Source organism: Arachis hypogaea, chromosome 6 (assembly GCF_003086295.3).
Source record: "Arachis hypogaea cultivar Tifrunner chromosome 6, arahy.Tifrunner.gnm2.J5K5, whole genome shotgun sequence".
Classification (NCBI taxonomy): Eukaryota; Viridiplantae; Streptophyta; class Magnoliopsida; order Fabales; family Fabaceae; genus Arachis; species Arachis hypogaea.
The window spans coordinates 105,623,354-105,641,012 of NC_092041.1; the positions used below are offsets into that span (position 1 = coordinate 105,623,354).

General features: G+C 37.5%; 1 non-coding gene across 1 annotated transcript; it reads right to left on the reverse strand.

Annotated features, from left to right (window-relative positions):
• Positions 1 to 12,573: 12,573 nt before the first annotated feature.
• LOC112700487 (small nucleolar RNA R71) lies at positions 12,574 to 12,677 on the reverse strand. The gene has a single exon (XR_003153396.1). It is a non-coding gene; the product is annotated as a small nucleolar RNA R71 (small nucleolar RNA).
• Between the last annotated feature and the right edge of the window lie 4,982 nt (positions 12,678 to 17,659).

Consider the following 17,659-nt stretch of genomic DNA (forward strand, 5'->3'; position numbering starts at 1 on the left):
TTCGTCGGAAGATTTCTTGTAGCAGTTCATCCGGAATAACCGGCAAGGGAAGTTGGAATTTAGTCATTTTTCTAGACGCGCGTTTCGTAGTCTTGGTTTTCGGTTGGGTTTATGCTGTAGTTTTTGTATGGTTGAAGTCTCTTGTTCGCTTTTAAGTAATGAACCTAAATTTCTCTAACTTATTAATTGTGTGAGATGTTGCATCCAACGAGAATTGATGTGGCAGAATATTGTGTTTACCGGTGTTATCGTAACCAGTTTGAACTAGGTGTTGTGTACCATTAAATTTGTCTCGTCTACCAAAGTTTTTGCCTATCCTAGTAAATAAATTCCATTGGAATTCCAACATACTCCAATAAGCTTATCTCTGATTTTTTGTTTATTTAGTTTGAAATTAGAAGCAGCCGCCAATTTTCCCATGTGTCCTGCATGTGTATTTACCTTATCTTGCTAAGTTTTATTTTGCTAATATAGTCACTCATCCGTTTACTTGATTTCCAATATTGTTGGCCTTATCACACCATTACAACCCCTCATCCTAAAGAAAACCATGTTACTCCCAATTTAATCATTTTCGCAGATTCTGCATAAAGTATTTCCAATACCTAATTAGGATGTTACCACTGCCACACCCTCATCCATGTAGCCACAGGAAAATAACAATAAAGTCTTCCACATGAAAAAGCATTTGTTACCAAATTTTCTTATAAATAATGACTGGAATAAAAAAATTCTTGTGATGGTAGACTTGTGTGAGAGTTGATAAAAATAAACCAATAGATAATGCGGTATATACATTAACAAAATAATAATTTCCAACACGATAATTTACATTCAGAAAATCAAAGCTATTAAACAGAATACTAATCGAAGATGTCCACAAAAGTAAATATGTACATATAGACATGGCTACTGAACCACAATTACAAAACATTAGTTCACCATAAAACATTAAACAAATAAATTTGTCAGGTTTTGTCCTACGATGATGGTGTTCCCTGGTTCATAGACGAGTCGAAAGAGTCAGACGGCGAATTTCTTCGATACCTTCTACTAGGTCCTGCCACTGCCCTCCTACTAGGTTCTGCCACTGCACCTCCCCCCTGTTGATGGCGGTTGAACCTGCAATAATTTTGAAAAATTTATTATACATCAATGAATATAAAAAATGCTGTAAATTTACTTTCCTAAGTAAACAAGTTATTGTTACCTTGACTCGTGAGAATGCGGTGGTGAACCTTGTTGCCTTCGATGCTGCCGGCGTAATAACCTTTCGGTCTCAAATGCAACCAGCTATGCATCCTTGTTGAAGTGTACCTTGCATCTGTCCGCCAGCCACTGTTTGATTTGGTCCGGCAATACATTAGAGGCATATATCTCATCAACGGCTCTGGGCTTTTCTTCCGAATGAGTATTGTCCCAGGCAAGCATGTAGAAGATACCCCAACCTACGTAACTGAGTTCCAGAATAAGCCGTGGAGTTGGTCGATAGAGAGATCTTATCCTCCCTATGTCCGATGCTTTGATCCAGTACTTATCACTCTCTCTCTTTGGGTGGATATGGAGACAGTTGTCTTGTCTGTCTATGAAGTAGAGATCACTGGTTGTGAAGAACGAAAAGTTCCATACAATGTGCTGTGGAAACCGTACATCTTCCTATAGTCACAGAAACAAAATTACATGTTAAACAGATGTTGAAAAAAATTAGATACATAAACGAAAAAAGAAGTAACGTCTGTGGCGTAGGACATAAACTTACATCTGTTGGGAATAGGTTTAAGACGAAAGTCTAGTCAAGGCATCTTCTTACGTTCCTTAAAGCATTCACGTAACTAGCTACCACGAACCAAAAAATGAAAAGTCAGCATTGTTAAAAATAAGAAACCATGGAAGGACAGAACCGAAAATTGAGAAGTAATCAATGTTAAAAAGAACAAACCATGCAAAGACAGACGGTTGTGTGTGTGTAAAAAAATTGAACAAAAAGCAGATAATAGTTATATGCTTACCGGAATTCTGTCTCCATCTTTGTTTGCTAAGATTAGTGACTAGTTTTTGAAGTTGATAGGCACGGTGAGTGAATTAGAAGAGGGTTTAAAATGTTGTTGTCAAATGATTTTTTGGAGGAAGTCAAGTTTTACTTTTAAAGAGGGTAAAACCAAACGTCACACCGGTTGGAAATGAAGTTGAAGGAATATCTTGAAGCCATCCATTAGGATTCAAACCTCATCACTAATCAAACCTTTTCAAAAATCTAAACTGAATAATAAATACATATAATAAACTCTCTTTGAATTGTATTACTCTTATTTGGAAAAGGTAAATGTAGTTTAATAACCCTTCCTTGGTATACGTATCACTAAATGAATAAACATAACGAAGGTTACACAAAATAAAATAAAAAAAATTATAATAAGTATAATCTTGTGTTTATATTTAGGTAAATTATTGAAATCATGTTTACTTAATTGATTTACAAAATATAAGAAATAATTCAAACCATTTTTTATTAACATAACAAAATGTGGTATTCCATTAAAAAATGGACTAAAATAGCCCATTGATTAAATATAAATACCAGAATCTCAGCTAAAAAACTTTTTTTGTTTTTTTATAAGAGGTTCGGGCCAACTAGTTTGGTTTTGTTATGACCATTAGTTTTTTCTCATTCAGTAAGCGCAACACAAAACCTAAATCGAAAATTAACATAAAGTACTTCAACTAACATAATCATAATAAGTTATTGCAAGCATTAAAGTATTAAAAGTCTATGCAATGGACACAACTATTTGAATGTCTTAGGTATAAATAACTCAGAGCATATTTCCTATCCCCTTAACCAATCGCTCTTCCTTTTAGATATTTCGTTGTAGTATTTCTTTGCTGCCTCAAGGACTTCCTAGGATTTCAAATTGAACGGATTCATGACCAGATTAATAGTCAGCCGTAATCTTGTGCTTTCATTTACCTAAGCACAAAAAAAAATTTAGACGCATACGTTAGATTAAAATTTTTAGATAATATATGAAACCATGAAAGCAATTTTATTTTATAATTACCTTAATATTGTAGTTACTCCTCCATTGGCACTCCCTCATCCAGGTTGTCACCCAAACTCCACAATCATTCCTTGCATATTTAAAAAAAGTTTATTGAAGTCTATAACCAACTTAATTTCTAAGGGTACATGATCATAGCAGATGGAATGGGACTGTAAAAAATATTATCTTCCTTAACCAAGGCTGGCAGGAAAAGCAGTGTATAGCACAATAACAACATCAATAAATATGTTAGCGGTCTCCTTTAGATGTGCAAAAGGAAAAATTTTTCATCACACGTTAGCAAAATCATTGATGTCTCTCAGTAATTCAGAATTCAACAAGCAACAAAAACTGATAAGGTTTCTTACGAGTCATCATTTTGCTCGCCAATCTCTGCAGGGTGTATTATAGGATATTCCGAAATTACTGGTCTGTGTGTTGTTTGGTTAGCATAGAAGGTCGAGTCATCAAGCATCTCCTCAATAAATAGTGCCTGTACTCAAAGTAAAATTTATTTCATGTGTCAAGTCTGCTGCCTGTTCAAGCAATTTAGAATTTATTTTTGCCTATTAGAAATTTTGAAACACTACCATTAGCTTGGCACAACGACGGCGCCTGGTTCTGCTCGAGACGCATGGTTTAGAATCCAGTAATATAAGGTGTCTTTTTTCAATGTCAATTACAAGCAGGTACTAGTGCATGTTATCCTCATTCATTGGAACAAAAATCTAACAAAAAATACACAAATAAGTTATATTGGAATAAGCATTCTTTACTTACATTAATATATATTACGATAATTAAATTAGAAACTTATCTTGCATAACGATTCAAACTCTCCCATGTATTCCTCAGCGTAATAGCGTTTCAAAGTCTTTGGGGAGTGAGTCCAATTAAGGGCAAATTGCTGAAATTTGATTTTTCGTGAACATGTATAAGATCAATAGAAACCATGAGATGGACAATCTGTTAATGGTTTTCACTCACCGAAAATGTAGTGGGTAAAAACCATAAGCAGGGAAAACTGGTGTCCTTGCGTGCATTACACATGAGCATGCTTGATGTCAGGTTTATGATCTGCTTTATCGTTCATTGTTTGACGGCCAATAAGAACAAATATAAACATATATTCTCTTATTAAAATTATTTTATATGTTAGGAATTTAATTTATGAAATTAACAAATGCTAATGACTGAAAAATCCATACCTCGTCCACCAATGGTTTGTTTGGCAGTAGAGTATACATGACTCTCCTATTAGCGTGCCACAAGTTTGTCTGTGAGATTATCTCCGAATTCAATTCTTCATCCTCCAGATCTGAACCAAAGATGTAGGTTACGACCGAAACTTCGTCCTTGCACAGTGCTATATTAGTTGGGGGACAGAACAGAACAGGCGTCCACTGATAAAATGAAAACTAACCCGTTAGTTATTAGTAGTTAATTAGAACAACAAATCTTTAACACTTACTTAACAGGAGATAACCCACCGCAGGTATCTTTGCGGATTCCTTCGCTAGTGGCAACTTTCTGTCAGCCGGGTTGAAGTAGCTAACATATACAGCCTTGTCTAAGCTACTCGGTATAACTGGTTCTGTATCTGTCTTCTTTCCAGTACCGTCATCGCTGAACAAACTGTGGCGAATAACATAATCATCTGGCGGTGTTTGTTCACACTTCGGAGATATTGAACAACACTTTGTAGCTATATGCGATATTGAATCCGCGGCTTGATGAATGCTAGATATGTTGGATCTAATCTTCTTGGAGGAATCTAGATTCCTCTCAAGAGTACCGGATGGCATGCTGAATCCGCTCATGATCACAGGCATTACTGTAGGGTTGAAGTTATCGGGCAGACCATTTCGAAGATTAATCATTTGTGGCATAGTTCCAAACACAGGATAACACGTCTTGGTCTGGGAAGAAATCAGGTTTGAAAGTGTATTCATCATCGTCGACATTTGCGTTACCACTTCTTTTAGGGAACCTTCTACGACTGTAGTTTTACCGAAGTCCTCGCCAATCTCTTTGCCGGCTCCACCGTTAAAATTTACATGTAGTCGTTGGTCATGCATGGTGCTTCCTCGGAGACTATGAAAAACAAAACTAAAAAATATGAATACTTTATATTCGGAATCAGTTTAAAAGGACACTACTAGTTTATCAAAATATAATTTAATTCTAACCTTGATGACAGTTCTATCACTTCCTTGTCGACTACTTTCTTGAGATTTTTCTACTTTGTTCCTTTTTGGCTTCGTCGTCTCCCTTTTCTATTTTTTGTGTTGAGCGTCGCTTCCCTCTGGCAGCCATTGGGTGTTTTAGCTGTTTAAATTTAAAAAAAACATGAAAAATATTGCAACATGTACAGTTAATGAGTTGCACTCCACTAGCAAGCACAATTTCTTAAAAGAATAACAAATATGGTAGGTTGTCCCTACTATTCAAAGGAGTTTTGACAGCTGATTAATATTTGGTTGTAGACCTCTAATATATGAGGCAGTTTACGTATCCAGTTTATATTCTTAAAGTTTTGCAAAAAAATAATTTACATAAAACTCTATTTTCTGATTGGTAAAAGATAAGGCTCCAACCTTTTTTTTTAGTCGAAGTCTCCATCTTTTGGAACTAATTGAAGTTATTCAGCTCAATACATTAGTTTATTTACATTGATGTAGTCAAAGCTAATAAAAGTTTTCTGGTAACCGTCTATTTTTTTCTTAAACCAATCGGTTACTGGAAGATTTATTTTAATTTTCGTAATGAATGCTTGTCTCCATGAAGTTTAATCAATTAATTCTCATAAAGTACTATGATTATATAATAGAATTGTGTTTGTTGCCTCATTATCACACACCCGGTCAAAGATTTAGTCCACAACAAAGTTTAATGCGACGGCTAAACACTCGAAAAGGTTAGTATGAAAATGATACACGTATTAGGTCAATAGCTCGAGAAAAGGGAATTTTTTCCATTTCCTATGAGTTATATTCCTTTTCATTAACTATGTGTATTACATTACCTGTCTCCCACACACCTCTTTGATTTTTCGTTTGTCATGGACACTCATAATCTAATTTATTGCCTAATGACTTTTTTGCTTTCCACCTTTAGGCCGTCGCCTATTAGTTATAGGAGACTGAACTTCCCATCCCTCATCGCAAAGCACTTCCTTCCCCGAAAGAAAATAACAAAACTTACAACTAACTATTAGTAATGTGTTTGGAACTTTTTCAGTATAATTGATAGTAGCATAACATTGAAACTATTCACTATAAAACGGAACCATTCACTCGAAGACCTTATACCTAGTCACTAAACAGTACATATTGAACCGTACGTATTGAATCAGAAATCTACAAACCATAAACCATAGGCACGAAACCATTCAATCTAAAACCTAGTAACTAGTCCGTGAACCCTAACCCGTACACATTGAACCGGAAACCGCCAAACCATAAACCATACGCACGAAACCATACACTCCAAGACCAAGTCTCTAAACCGTACATTGAACCGAAAACTGCCAAACCATAAACCATAGGCACGAAACCATTCACTATAAGACCTAGCGACCAAACCGTGAACCCTAAACCGTACACATTGAACAGGAAACCGCCAAACCATAAACCATAGGCACGAAACCATTCACTCTAAGACCTAGTCACTAAACCGTACACATTGAACCGTAAGCATTTAATCGAAAACCACCAAACCATAAACCATACGCACGAAACCATTCACTATAAGACCTAGCGACCAAACCGTGAACCCTAAACCGTACACATTGAACCGGAAACCGCCAAACCATAAACCATAGGCACGAAACCATTCACTCTAAGACCTTATCACTAAACCATACACATTGAACCGTACGCATTGAACCAGAAACCACGAAACCATAAACCATATGCACAAAACCATTCACTATAAGACCTATTGACCAAACCGTGAATCCTAAACCGTACACATTGAACCGGAAACCACCAAACCATAAACCATAGGCGCGAAACCATTCACTCTAAGACCTAGTCACTAAACCATACTGATGAGCGGATAATTTATATGCTTTTTGGCATTGTTTTTAGTATGTTTTTAGTATGTTTTAGTTAGTTTTTAGTATATTTTTATTAGTTTTTAGTTAAAATTCACTTTTCTGGACTTTACTATGAGTTTGTGTATTTTTCTGTGATTTCAGGTATTTTCTGGCTGAAATTGAGGGACCTGAGCAAAAATCTGATTCAGAGACTAAAAAGGACTGCAGATGCTGTTGGATTCTGACCTCCCTGCACTCGAAGTGGATTTTCTGGAGCTACAGAAGCCCAATTGGCGCGCTCTTAACGGCGTTGGAAAGTAGACATCCTGGGCTTTCCAGCAATATATAATAGTCCATACTTTTCCCGAGATTTGATGGCCCAAACCGGCGTTCCAAATCAGTTCAAAACTGCCCAGCGTTAAACGCCGGAACTGGCACAGGAATGGGAGTTAAACGCCCAAACTGGCACAAAAGCTGGCGTTTAACTCCAAGAAGAGTCTCTACACGAAAATGCTTCAATGCTCAGCCCAAGCACACACCAAGTGGGCCCGGAAGTGGATTTTTATGTAATTTACTCATCTTTGTAAACCCTAGGCTACTAGTTCTCTACAAATAGGACCTTTTGCTATTGTATTTATCATCTTTGGACGTCTAGTTCTTAGATCATCTTGGTAGCTATCTTTATTCTTATGCTATCTTAGATCATTGGGAGGCTGGCCTCACGGCCATGCCTAGACCTTGTTCTTATGTATTTTCAACGGTGGAGTTTCTACACACCATAGATTAAGGTTTGGAGCTCTGCTGTACCTCGAGTATTAATGCAATTACTATTGTTCTTCTATTCAATTCAGCTTATTCTTGTTCTAAGATATTCATTTGCACCTAAGAACATGATGAATGTGATGATTATGTGACACTCATCATCATTCTCACTTATGAACGAGTGCCTGACAACCACTTCTGTTCTACAAGCAAACAAGGCTTGAATGTTTATCTCTTGGATTCTTTAACCGGAATCTTCGTGGTATAAGCTAGAATTGATGGCGGCATTCAAGAGAATCCGGAAGGTCTAAACCTTGTCTGTGGTATTCTGAGTAGGATTCAATGATTGAATGACTGTGACGAGCTTCAAGCTCGCGATTGTGGGGCGTTAGTGACAGACGCAAAAGAATCACTGGATTCTATTCCGACATGATCGAGAACCGACAGCTGAATAGTCGTGCTGTGACAGGGTGCGTTGAACATTTTCACTGAGAGGATGGGAGATAGCCACTGACAACGGTGAAACCCCACATACAGCTTGCCATGGAAAGGAGTAAGAAGGATTGGATGAAGACAGTAGGAAAGTAGAGAGATGGAAGGGACCAAGCATCTTCATACGCTTATCTGAAATTCCCACCAATGAATTACATAAGTATCTCTATCTTTATCTTTATGTTTTATTCATCATTCATAACCATTTGAGTTTGCCTGACTAAGATTTACAAGGTGACCATAGCTTGCTTCATAGCAACAATCTCTGTGGGATCGACCCTTACTCGCGTAAGGTTTATTACTTGGACGACCCAGTACACTTGCTGGTTAGTTGTGCGAAGTTGTGATAAAGAGTTGAGATTACAATTGTGCGTACCATGTTGATGGCGCCATTGATGATCACAATTTCGCCCACCACATACACATTGAACCGTACGCATTGAACCAGAAACCGCCAAACCATAAACCATACGCACAAAACCATTCACTATAAGACCTAGTGATGAGCGGATAATTTATACGCATTTTGGCATTGTTTTTAGGTAGTTTTTAGTATGATCTAGTTACTTTTAGGGATGTTTTCATTAGTTTTTATGCTAAATTCACATTTCTGGACTTTACTATGAGTTTGTGTATTTTTTTATAATTTCAGGTATTTTCTGGCTGAAATTGAGGGACCTGAACAAAACTCTGATAAGAGGCTGACAAAGGACTGCTGATGCTGTTGGAATCTGACCTCCCTGCACTCAAAATGAATTTTCTGGATCTACAGAACTTCAAATGGAGTGCTCTCAACGGCGTTAGAAAGTAAACATCCAGATCTTTCCAGCAATATATAATAGTCCATACTTTATTTGTAATTAGACTACGTAAACTGGCGCTCAACGCCAGTTCCATGCTGCATTCTGGAGTCAAACGCCAGAAACACGTCATGAACCAGAGTTGAACGCCCAAAACACGTTACAACTTGGTGTTCAACTCCAAGAGAAGCCTCAGCTCGTAGATAGATCAAGCTCAGCCCAAGCACACACCAAGTGGGCCCCGGAAGTGGATTTATGCATCAATTACTTACTTCTGTAAACCCTAGTAGCTAGTTTAGTATAAATAGAACATTTTACTAGTGTATTAGTTGTCTTTTGACCGATCTTGGATCCTGGATTGTATTTTTGATCCTGTGATCACGTTTTGGGGGCTAGCCTCTCGGCCATGCCTGGACCTTCATCACTTATGTATTTTCAACGGTGGAGTTTCTACACACAATAGATTAAGGGTGTGGAGCTCTGCTGTACATCAAGTTTCAATGCAAGTACTACTATTTTCTATTCAATTCGACTTGTTCTTATTCTAAGATATTTGTTGCACTTCAACATGATGAATGTGATGATCCGTGACACTCATCATCATTCTCACCTATGAACGCATGACTGACAACCACTTCCATTCTACCTTAGACCGGGCGCATATCTCTTGGATTCCTTAATCAGAATCTTCGTGGTATAAGCTAGAATTGATGGCGGCATTCATGGGAATACGGAAAGTCTAACCTTGTCTGTGGTATTCCAAGTAGGATTCCGGAATTGAATGACTGTGACAAGCTTCAAACTCGCGATTGCTGGGCGTGATGACAAACGCAAAAGAATCAAGGGATTCTATTCCAACATGATCGAGAACCGACAGATGATTAGCTGTGCTGTGACAGAGCATTTGGACCATTTTCACTGAGAGGATAGGATGTAGACATTGACAACGGTGATGCCCTACATACAGCTTGCCATGGAAAGGAGTAAGAAGGATTGAAGGAAGGCAGTAGGAAAGCAGAGATCCAACAGGGACAAGCATCTCCATGCGCTTGTCTGAAATTCCCACCATTAATTTACATAAGTATTTTTATCCTTTATTATTTAATTAAGTATCTCTTTATATTTTCCGAAAACCACTATCAATTTGAATCCGCCTGACTGAGATTTACAAGATGACCATAGCTTGCTTCATACCAACAATCTCTGTGGGGATCGACCCTTACTCACGTAAGGTATTACTTGGACGACCCAGTACACTTTTTTGTTAGTTGTGCGGAGTTGTGACAAAGTGTGATTTATGTTTGAGAGCACCAAGTCTTTGGAGCCATTGTTGATGATCACAATTTCGTCCACCAAGCTTTTGGCGCCGTTGCCAGGGATTGTTCGAGTTTGGACAACTAACGGTTCATTTTGTTGCTCAGATTAGGTAATTTTCTTTTTATTTTCTTTTCAAAAAAAGTTTTCAAAAATCTTTCAAAATTTTTTTCTCTTTTTCGTTTTCCTAAAGAATATTTTCGAAAAAATAATAAAAATACAAAAAAATCACAAAATCATAAAAATAAAAAATATTTTGTGATTCTTGTTTGAGTCTTGTGTCAGTTTTTAAGTTTGGTGTCAATTGTATGTTTTAAAAATCTCTTGCATTTTTCGAAAAATTCATGCATTCATGGTGTTCTTCATGATCTTCAAGTTGTTCTTGGTAAGTCTTCTTGTTTGATCTTGATGTTTTCTTGTTTTGTATTTTTTGTTGTTTATCATATGCATTTTTCGTTTGTTAGAGTCCAAACATTAAAGATTTCTAAGTTTGGTGTCTTGCATGTTTTCTTTGCATAAATTTTTTTTTTCAAAAATATGCTCTTGATGTTCATCATGATCTTCAAAGTGTTCTTGGTGTTCATCTTGACATTCATAGTGTTCTTGCATGCATCATATGTTTTGATTCATAATTTTCATGTTGTGAGTCATTTTTATGTTTTTCTCTCTCATAATTAAAAATTCAAAAATAAAAAAATATATTTTCCTTATTTTTCTCATAATTTTCAAAAATTTGAGTTGACTTAGTAAAAAATTTTTAAAATTAGTTGTTTCTTACAAGTCAAGTCAAATTTTCAATTTTAAAAAATCCTATCTTTTCAAAACTTTTTCAAAAATAAAATCTTTTTCATTTTTATCTTATGATTTTCAAAAATTTAAAAATATTTTTCAAAAATCTTTTTTTTTTATCTTTATTTTCGAAAATTATGCTAACAATTAATGTGATTGATTAAAAAATTTGAAGTTTGTTACTTTCTTGTTAAGAAAGGTTCAATCTTTAAATTCTAGAATCATATCTTTTAGTTTCTTGTTAGTTAAGTAATTAATTTTAACTTTAAAAATTAAATCTATCTTATCCTATCTTTTATATCATATCTTTTTCAAAAATTTGATTTTAAAATATCTTTTCTAACTTCTTATCTTCTTATCTTTTCAAATTTGATTTTCAAATCTTTTTCAACTAACTAATTAACATTTTGTTTGTTTCTTATCTTTTTCAAAACCACCTAACTACCTTTTCCTCTCTAATTTTCGAAAATATCTCATCCCTTTTTCAAAATTCTTTTTAAATTAACTAATTGTTTTAAATTTTAATTTTAATTCTATCTCACCTTTAATTTTCGAAAATCATTAACTCCTTTTCAAAATTAATTTTCGAATTCTCTTTCTCTCATCTTCCTCTATTTATTCATTTAATTTACTAACACTTCTCTTCACCTCTCTTCATCTCAAATCACTACCCCTATCCTCACCCTTCTGTTTGGATTCTCCTTTCTTTATTCCCTATATTCTTCTACTAACAATAAGGAACCTCTTTACTGTGACATAGATTCCTCTTCTCTTCTTTTCTTGTTCTCTTCTCTTTCATATGAGCAGGAACAAGGAAAAAGGCATTCTTGTTGAAGCTGACCCTGAACCTGAAAGGACTCTGAAGAGGAAACTAAGAGAAGCTAAATTACAACAATCCAGAGGCAACCTTTCTGAAATTTTCAAACAAGAGAAGAAGATGGCAGCCGAACCCAACAACAATAATGCAAGGGGGATGCTTGGTGATTTTACTAAATCCACGTCCAAGTTTGATGGAAGAAGCATCTCAATTCTTGCCATTGGAGCAAACAATTTTGAGCTGAAACCTCAATTAGTTGCTCTAATGCAACAGAACTGCAAGTTTCATATACTTCCATCTGAAGATCCTTGCCAGTTTTTAACTGAGTTCTTGCAGATTTGTGAGACTGTTAAGATGAATGGAGTAGATCCTGAAGTCTACAGGTTCATGCTTTTCCCTTTTGATGTAAGAGACAGAGCTAGAACATGGTTGGACTCACAACCTAAGGATAGCCTGGACTCCTGGGATAAGCTGGTCACGGCCTTCTTGGATAAATTCTTTCCTCCTCAAAAGCTGAGCAAGCTTAGAGTGGATGTTCAGACCTTCAAGCAAAAAGATGGTGAATCCCTCTATGAAGCTTGGGAAAGATACAAGCAGATGACCAAAAAGTGTCCTTCTGACATGTTTTCAGCGTGGACCATATTAGATATATTCTATTATGGTCTATCTGAGTTTTTCAAGATGTCATTGGACCACTCTGCAGGTGGATCCATTCACCTAAAGAAAACGCCTGCAGAAGCTCAAGAACTTATTGACATGGTTGCAAATAACCAGTTCATGTACACTTCTGAGAGGAATTCCGTGAATAATGGGACGCCTCAGAGGAAGGGAGTTCTTGAAATTGATGCTCTGAATGCCATATTGGCTCAAAACAAAGTGTTGACTCAGCAAGTCAACATGATTTCTCAAAGTCTGAATGGATGGCAAAATGCATCCAACAGTACTAAAGAGGCATCTTCTGAAGAAGAAGCTTATGATCCTGAAAACCCTGCAATGGCAGAGGTAAATTACATGGGTGAACCTTATGGAAACATCTATAATTCATCATGGAGAAATCATCCGAATTTCTCATGGAAGGATCAACAAAAGCCTCAACAAGGCTTTAATAATGGTGGAAGAAATAGGCTCAGCAATATCAAGTCTTATCCATCATCTTCTCAGCAACAGACAGAGAATTATGAACAGAATACCTCTAACTTAGCAAACTTAGTCTCTGATCTGTCTAAGGCCACTTTAAGTTTCATGAATGAAACAAGGTCCTCCATCAGAAATTTGGAGGCACAAGTGGGACAGCTGAGTAAGAAAATCACTGAAACCCCTCCTACTACTCTCCCAAGCAATACTGAAGAGAATCCAAAAAGAGAGTGCAAGGCCATTGATATAATCAATATGGTCGAATGCGAGGAGGAGGGAAAGGACACGAATCCCAATGAGGAAGATCTCATGGGACGTCTCTCAAGCAAGAAGGAGTTCCCTATTGAGGATCCAAAGGAATCTGAGGCTCATATAGAGACCATAGAGATTCCATTAAATCTTCTTCTGCCATTCATGAGCTCTGAAGGTTATTCTTCCTCTGAAGAGGATGAAGATGTAACTGGAGAGCAAGTTGCTCAATATCTAGGAGCCATCATGAAGCTGAATGCCAAGTTATTTGGTAATAAGACTTGGGAAGATGAACCTCCCTTGCTCATTGGTGAACTAGATACATGGGTTCAGCAAACTTTACCTCAAAAGAAACAAGATCCTGGAAAATTCTTAATACCTTGTACCATAGGCACCATGACCTTTGAAAAAGCTCTGTGTGACCTAGGGTCAGGCATAAATCTTATGCCACTCTCTGTAATGGAGAAGCTGGGGATCATTGAGGTACAGCCTACCTTATTCTCATTACAATTGGCAGACAAGTCAGTAAGACAAGCTTATGGATTAGTAGAGGATGTGTTGGTAAAGGTTAAAGGCCTCTACATCCCTGCTGATTTCATAAACTTAGACACTAGGAAGGAGGAGGATGAATGCATCATCCTTGGAAGACCTTTCCTAGCCACAGCAGAAGCTGTGATAGATGTTCACAGAGAAGAATTAGTCCTTCAATTGAATGGGGACTACCTTATGTTTAAGGCACATGGCTATCCTTCTTTAATAAGGGAGAGTAAGCATGCAGAGCTTCTCTCAGTGCAGAGTCAAACATAGCCCCCACAATCAAACTCTAAGTTTGGTGTTGAATCCCCACAACCAAACTCTAAGTTTGGTGTTGAATCCCCACAACCAAACTCTAAGTTTGGTGTTGGGACTATACAACATTGACCTGATCACCTGTGAGGCACCATGAGAGCCCACTATCAAGCTATTGACATTAAAGAAGCGCTTATCGGGAGGCAACCCAATTTTTATCTTATTTTATTTTATTTTATTGTTCTTTTATGTTTTATTAGGTTCATGATCATTCTACCTTAGACCGGGCGCATATCTCTTGGATTCCTTAATCAGAATCTTTGTGGTATAAGCTAGAATTGATAGCGGCATTCATGGGAATACGGAAAGTCTAACCTTGTCTGTGGTATTCCGAGTAGGATTCCGGAATTGAATGACTGTGACGAGCTTCAAACTCGCGATTGCTGGGCGTGATGACAAACACAAAAGAATTAAGGGATTCTATTCCAACATGATCGAGAACCGACAGATGATTAACTGTGCTGTGACATAGCATTTGGACCATTTTCACTGAGAGGATGGGATGTAGCCATTGACAACGGTGATGCCCTACATACAGCTTGCCATGGAAAGGAGTAAGAAGGATTGAAGGAAGGCAGTAGGAAAGCAGAGATCCAACAGGGACAAGCATCTCCATGCGCTTGTCTGAAATTCCCACCATTAATTTACATAAGTATTTCTATCCTTTATTATTTAATTAAGTATCTCTTTATATTTTTCGAAAACCACTATCAATTTGAATCCGCCTGACTGAGATTTACAAAGTGACCATAGCTTGCTTCATACCAACAATCTCTGGGGGATCGACCCTTACTCACGTAAGGCATTACTTGGACGACCCAGTACACTTGCTGGTTAGTTGTGCGGAGTTGTGACAAAGTGTGATTTATGTTTGAGAGCACCAAGTCTTTGGAGCCATTGTTGATGATCACAATTTCGTTCACCACCTAGCAACCAAACCGTGAACCCTAAATCGTACACATTGAACCGAAAACCGCCAAACCATAAACCATAGGCACGAAACCATTCACTCTAAGACATAGTCACTAAACCGTACACATTGAACCGCACGCGTTGAGCCGAAAACCGCCAAACCATAAACCATACGCACAAAACCATTCACTATAAGACCTAGCGACCAAACTGTGAACCCTAAACCCTACACATTGAACCGAAAACCGCCAAACCATAAACCATAGGCACGAAACCATTCACTCTAAGACCTTGTCACGAAACCGTACATATTGAACCGTACGCATTGAACCAGAAACCGCCAAGCCATAAACCATACGCACAAAACCATTCACTATAAGACCTAGTGACCAAACTGTGAACCCTAAACTGTACACATTGAACCGGAAACCGCCAAACTATAAACCATAGGCACGAAACCATTCACTCTAAGACCTAGTCACTAAACTGTACACATTGAACCGTATGTATTGAACCGGAAACCGGCAAACCATAAACCATACGCATAAAACCATTCACTATAAGACCTAACAACCAAACCGTGAAGCATAAACCGTACACATTGAACCGAAAATTGCCAAACCATAAACCATAGGCACGAAACCATTCACTCTAAGACCTAGTCACTAAACCGTACACATTGAAGCGTACATATTGAACCGAAAACCGCCAAACCATAAACCATACGCACAAAACCATTCACTATAAGACCTAGAGGCCAAACCGTGAACCCTAAACCGTACACATTGAACCGAAAACCGCCAAACTATAAACCATACGCATGAAACCATTCACTCTAAGACCTAGTCACTAAACCGTACACATTGAACCGTACGTATTGAATCGGAAACCGCCAAACCATAAACCATACGCACAAAACCATTCACTATAAGACCTAGCGACCAAACCGTGAACCCTAAACCGTACACATTGAACTGGAAACCGCCAAACCATAAACCATAGGCACGAAACCATTCACTCTAAGACCTTGTCACTAAATCGTACATATTGAACCGTACGCATTGAACCGAAAATCGCCAAACCATAAACCATACGCACGATACCATTCACTATAAGACCTAGCAACCAAACCGTTAACCCTAAACCGTACACATTAAACCGGAAACCGCCAAACCGTAAACCATAGGCACGAAACCGTTCACTCTAAAACCTAGTCACTAAACCGTACACATTGAACCGGAAACCGCCAAACCATAAACCATTCAAACGAAACCATTCACTCTAAGACCTAGCGACCAAACCGTTAACCCTAAACCATACACATTGAACCGGAAACCGCCAAACCATAAACCATAGGCACGAAACCATTCACTCTAAGACCTAGTCACTAAACTGTACACATTAAACCATACATATTGAACCGAAAACTGTCAAACCATAACCCATACGCACAAAACCATTCACTATAAGACCTAGCGACCAAACCGTGAACCCTAAACCGTACACATTGAACCAGAAACTGCCAAACCATAAATCATAGGCACGAAACCATTCACTCTAAGACCTTGTCACTAAACCGTACGAACCATACGCATTGAACCGAAAACCGCCAAACCATAAATCATACGCACAAAACCATTCACTATAAGACCTAGCGACCAAATCGTGAACCCTAAACCGTATATATTGAACCGAAAACTGCCAAACCATAAACCATAGGCACGAAACCATTCACTCTAAGACCTAGTCACTAAACTGTACACATTGAACCGTACGCATTGAACCGGAAATCGCCAGACCATAAACCAGAGGCACGAAACCATTTACTCAAACGAATCACTATGAATTTGAATTTGGATTAACTACTACGCTTAGAAACTACAAAATATTCATGCTTTAGTCTTAGCAACTCATCAATTCTGTGCCAACTTTCATTCAGCCAAACATTGATATCTTCTTTCATGCTCCGTTTTCCTTTTATTTTATTTTCGGTTGGTAGTTCCAACAATATCGGAGTTAACGGTTGTCCATGACCTTTGTTACAAATTAAAAAATAGAAACTGATTTTGTTATACTGCTAGTAGCTTAATATTAATTAACACATAATGTGTTACTGGTAATTATTCTAACACATTCTCAGCTACATTCATGAGGAGGAGCCGGATGAATACATGTTGGATAAAAAAATTGTTAGACAAATGAATTTTCAATCGTCTTCTATGGGATAAACGTAACATAGGGAAGGAGGGAGATGGTAGTATTTGGTTGTGTGAATGCTGGTCCAGAGTTATTTAGTTATTGGAATTAAAGCTTGGGTATTTCGTGGTTGTTGGATATGAAGGAGAATCTATGTTTAGGATCTTAGTGAGGCGTTCGAGTGAATCGGAGATTGAATATTCGAGTTTGACCAATTTCCATGGTGACGATCATGACCATGTGGGAAATAATTTTTCGATTCATA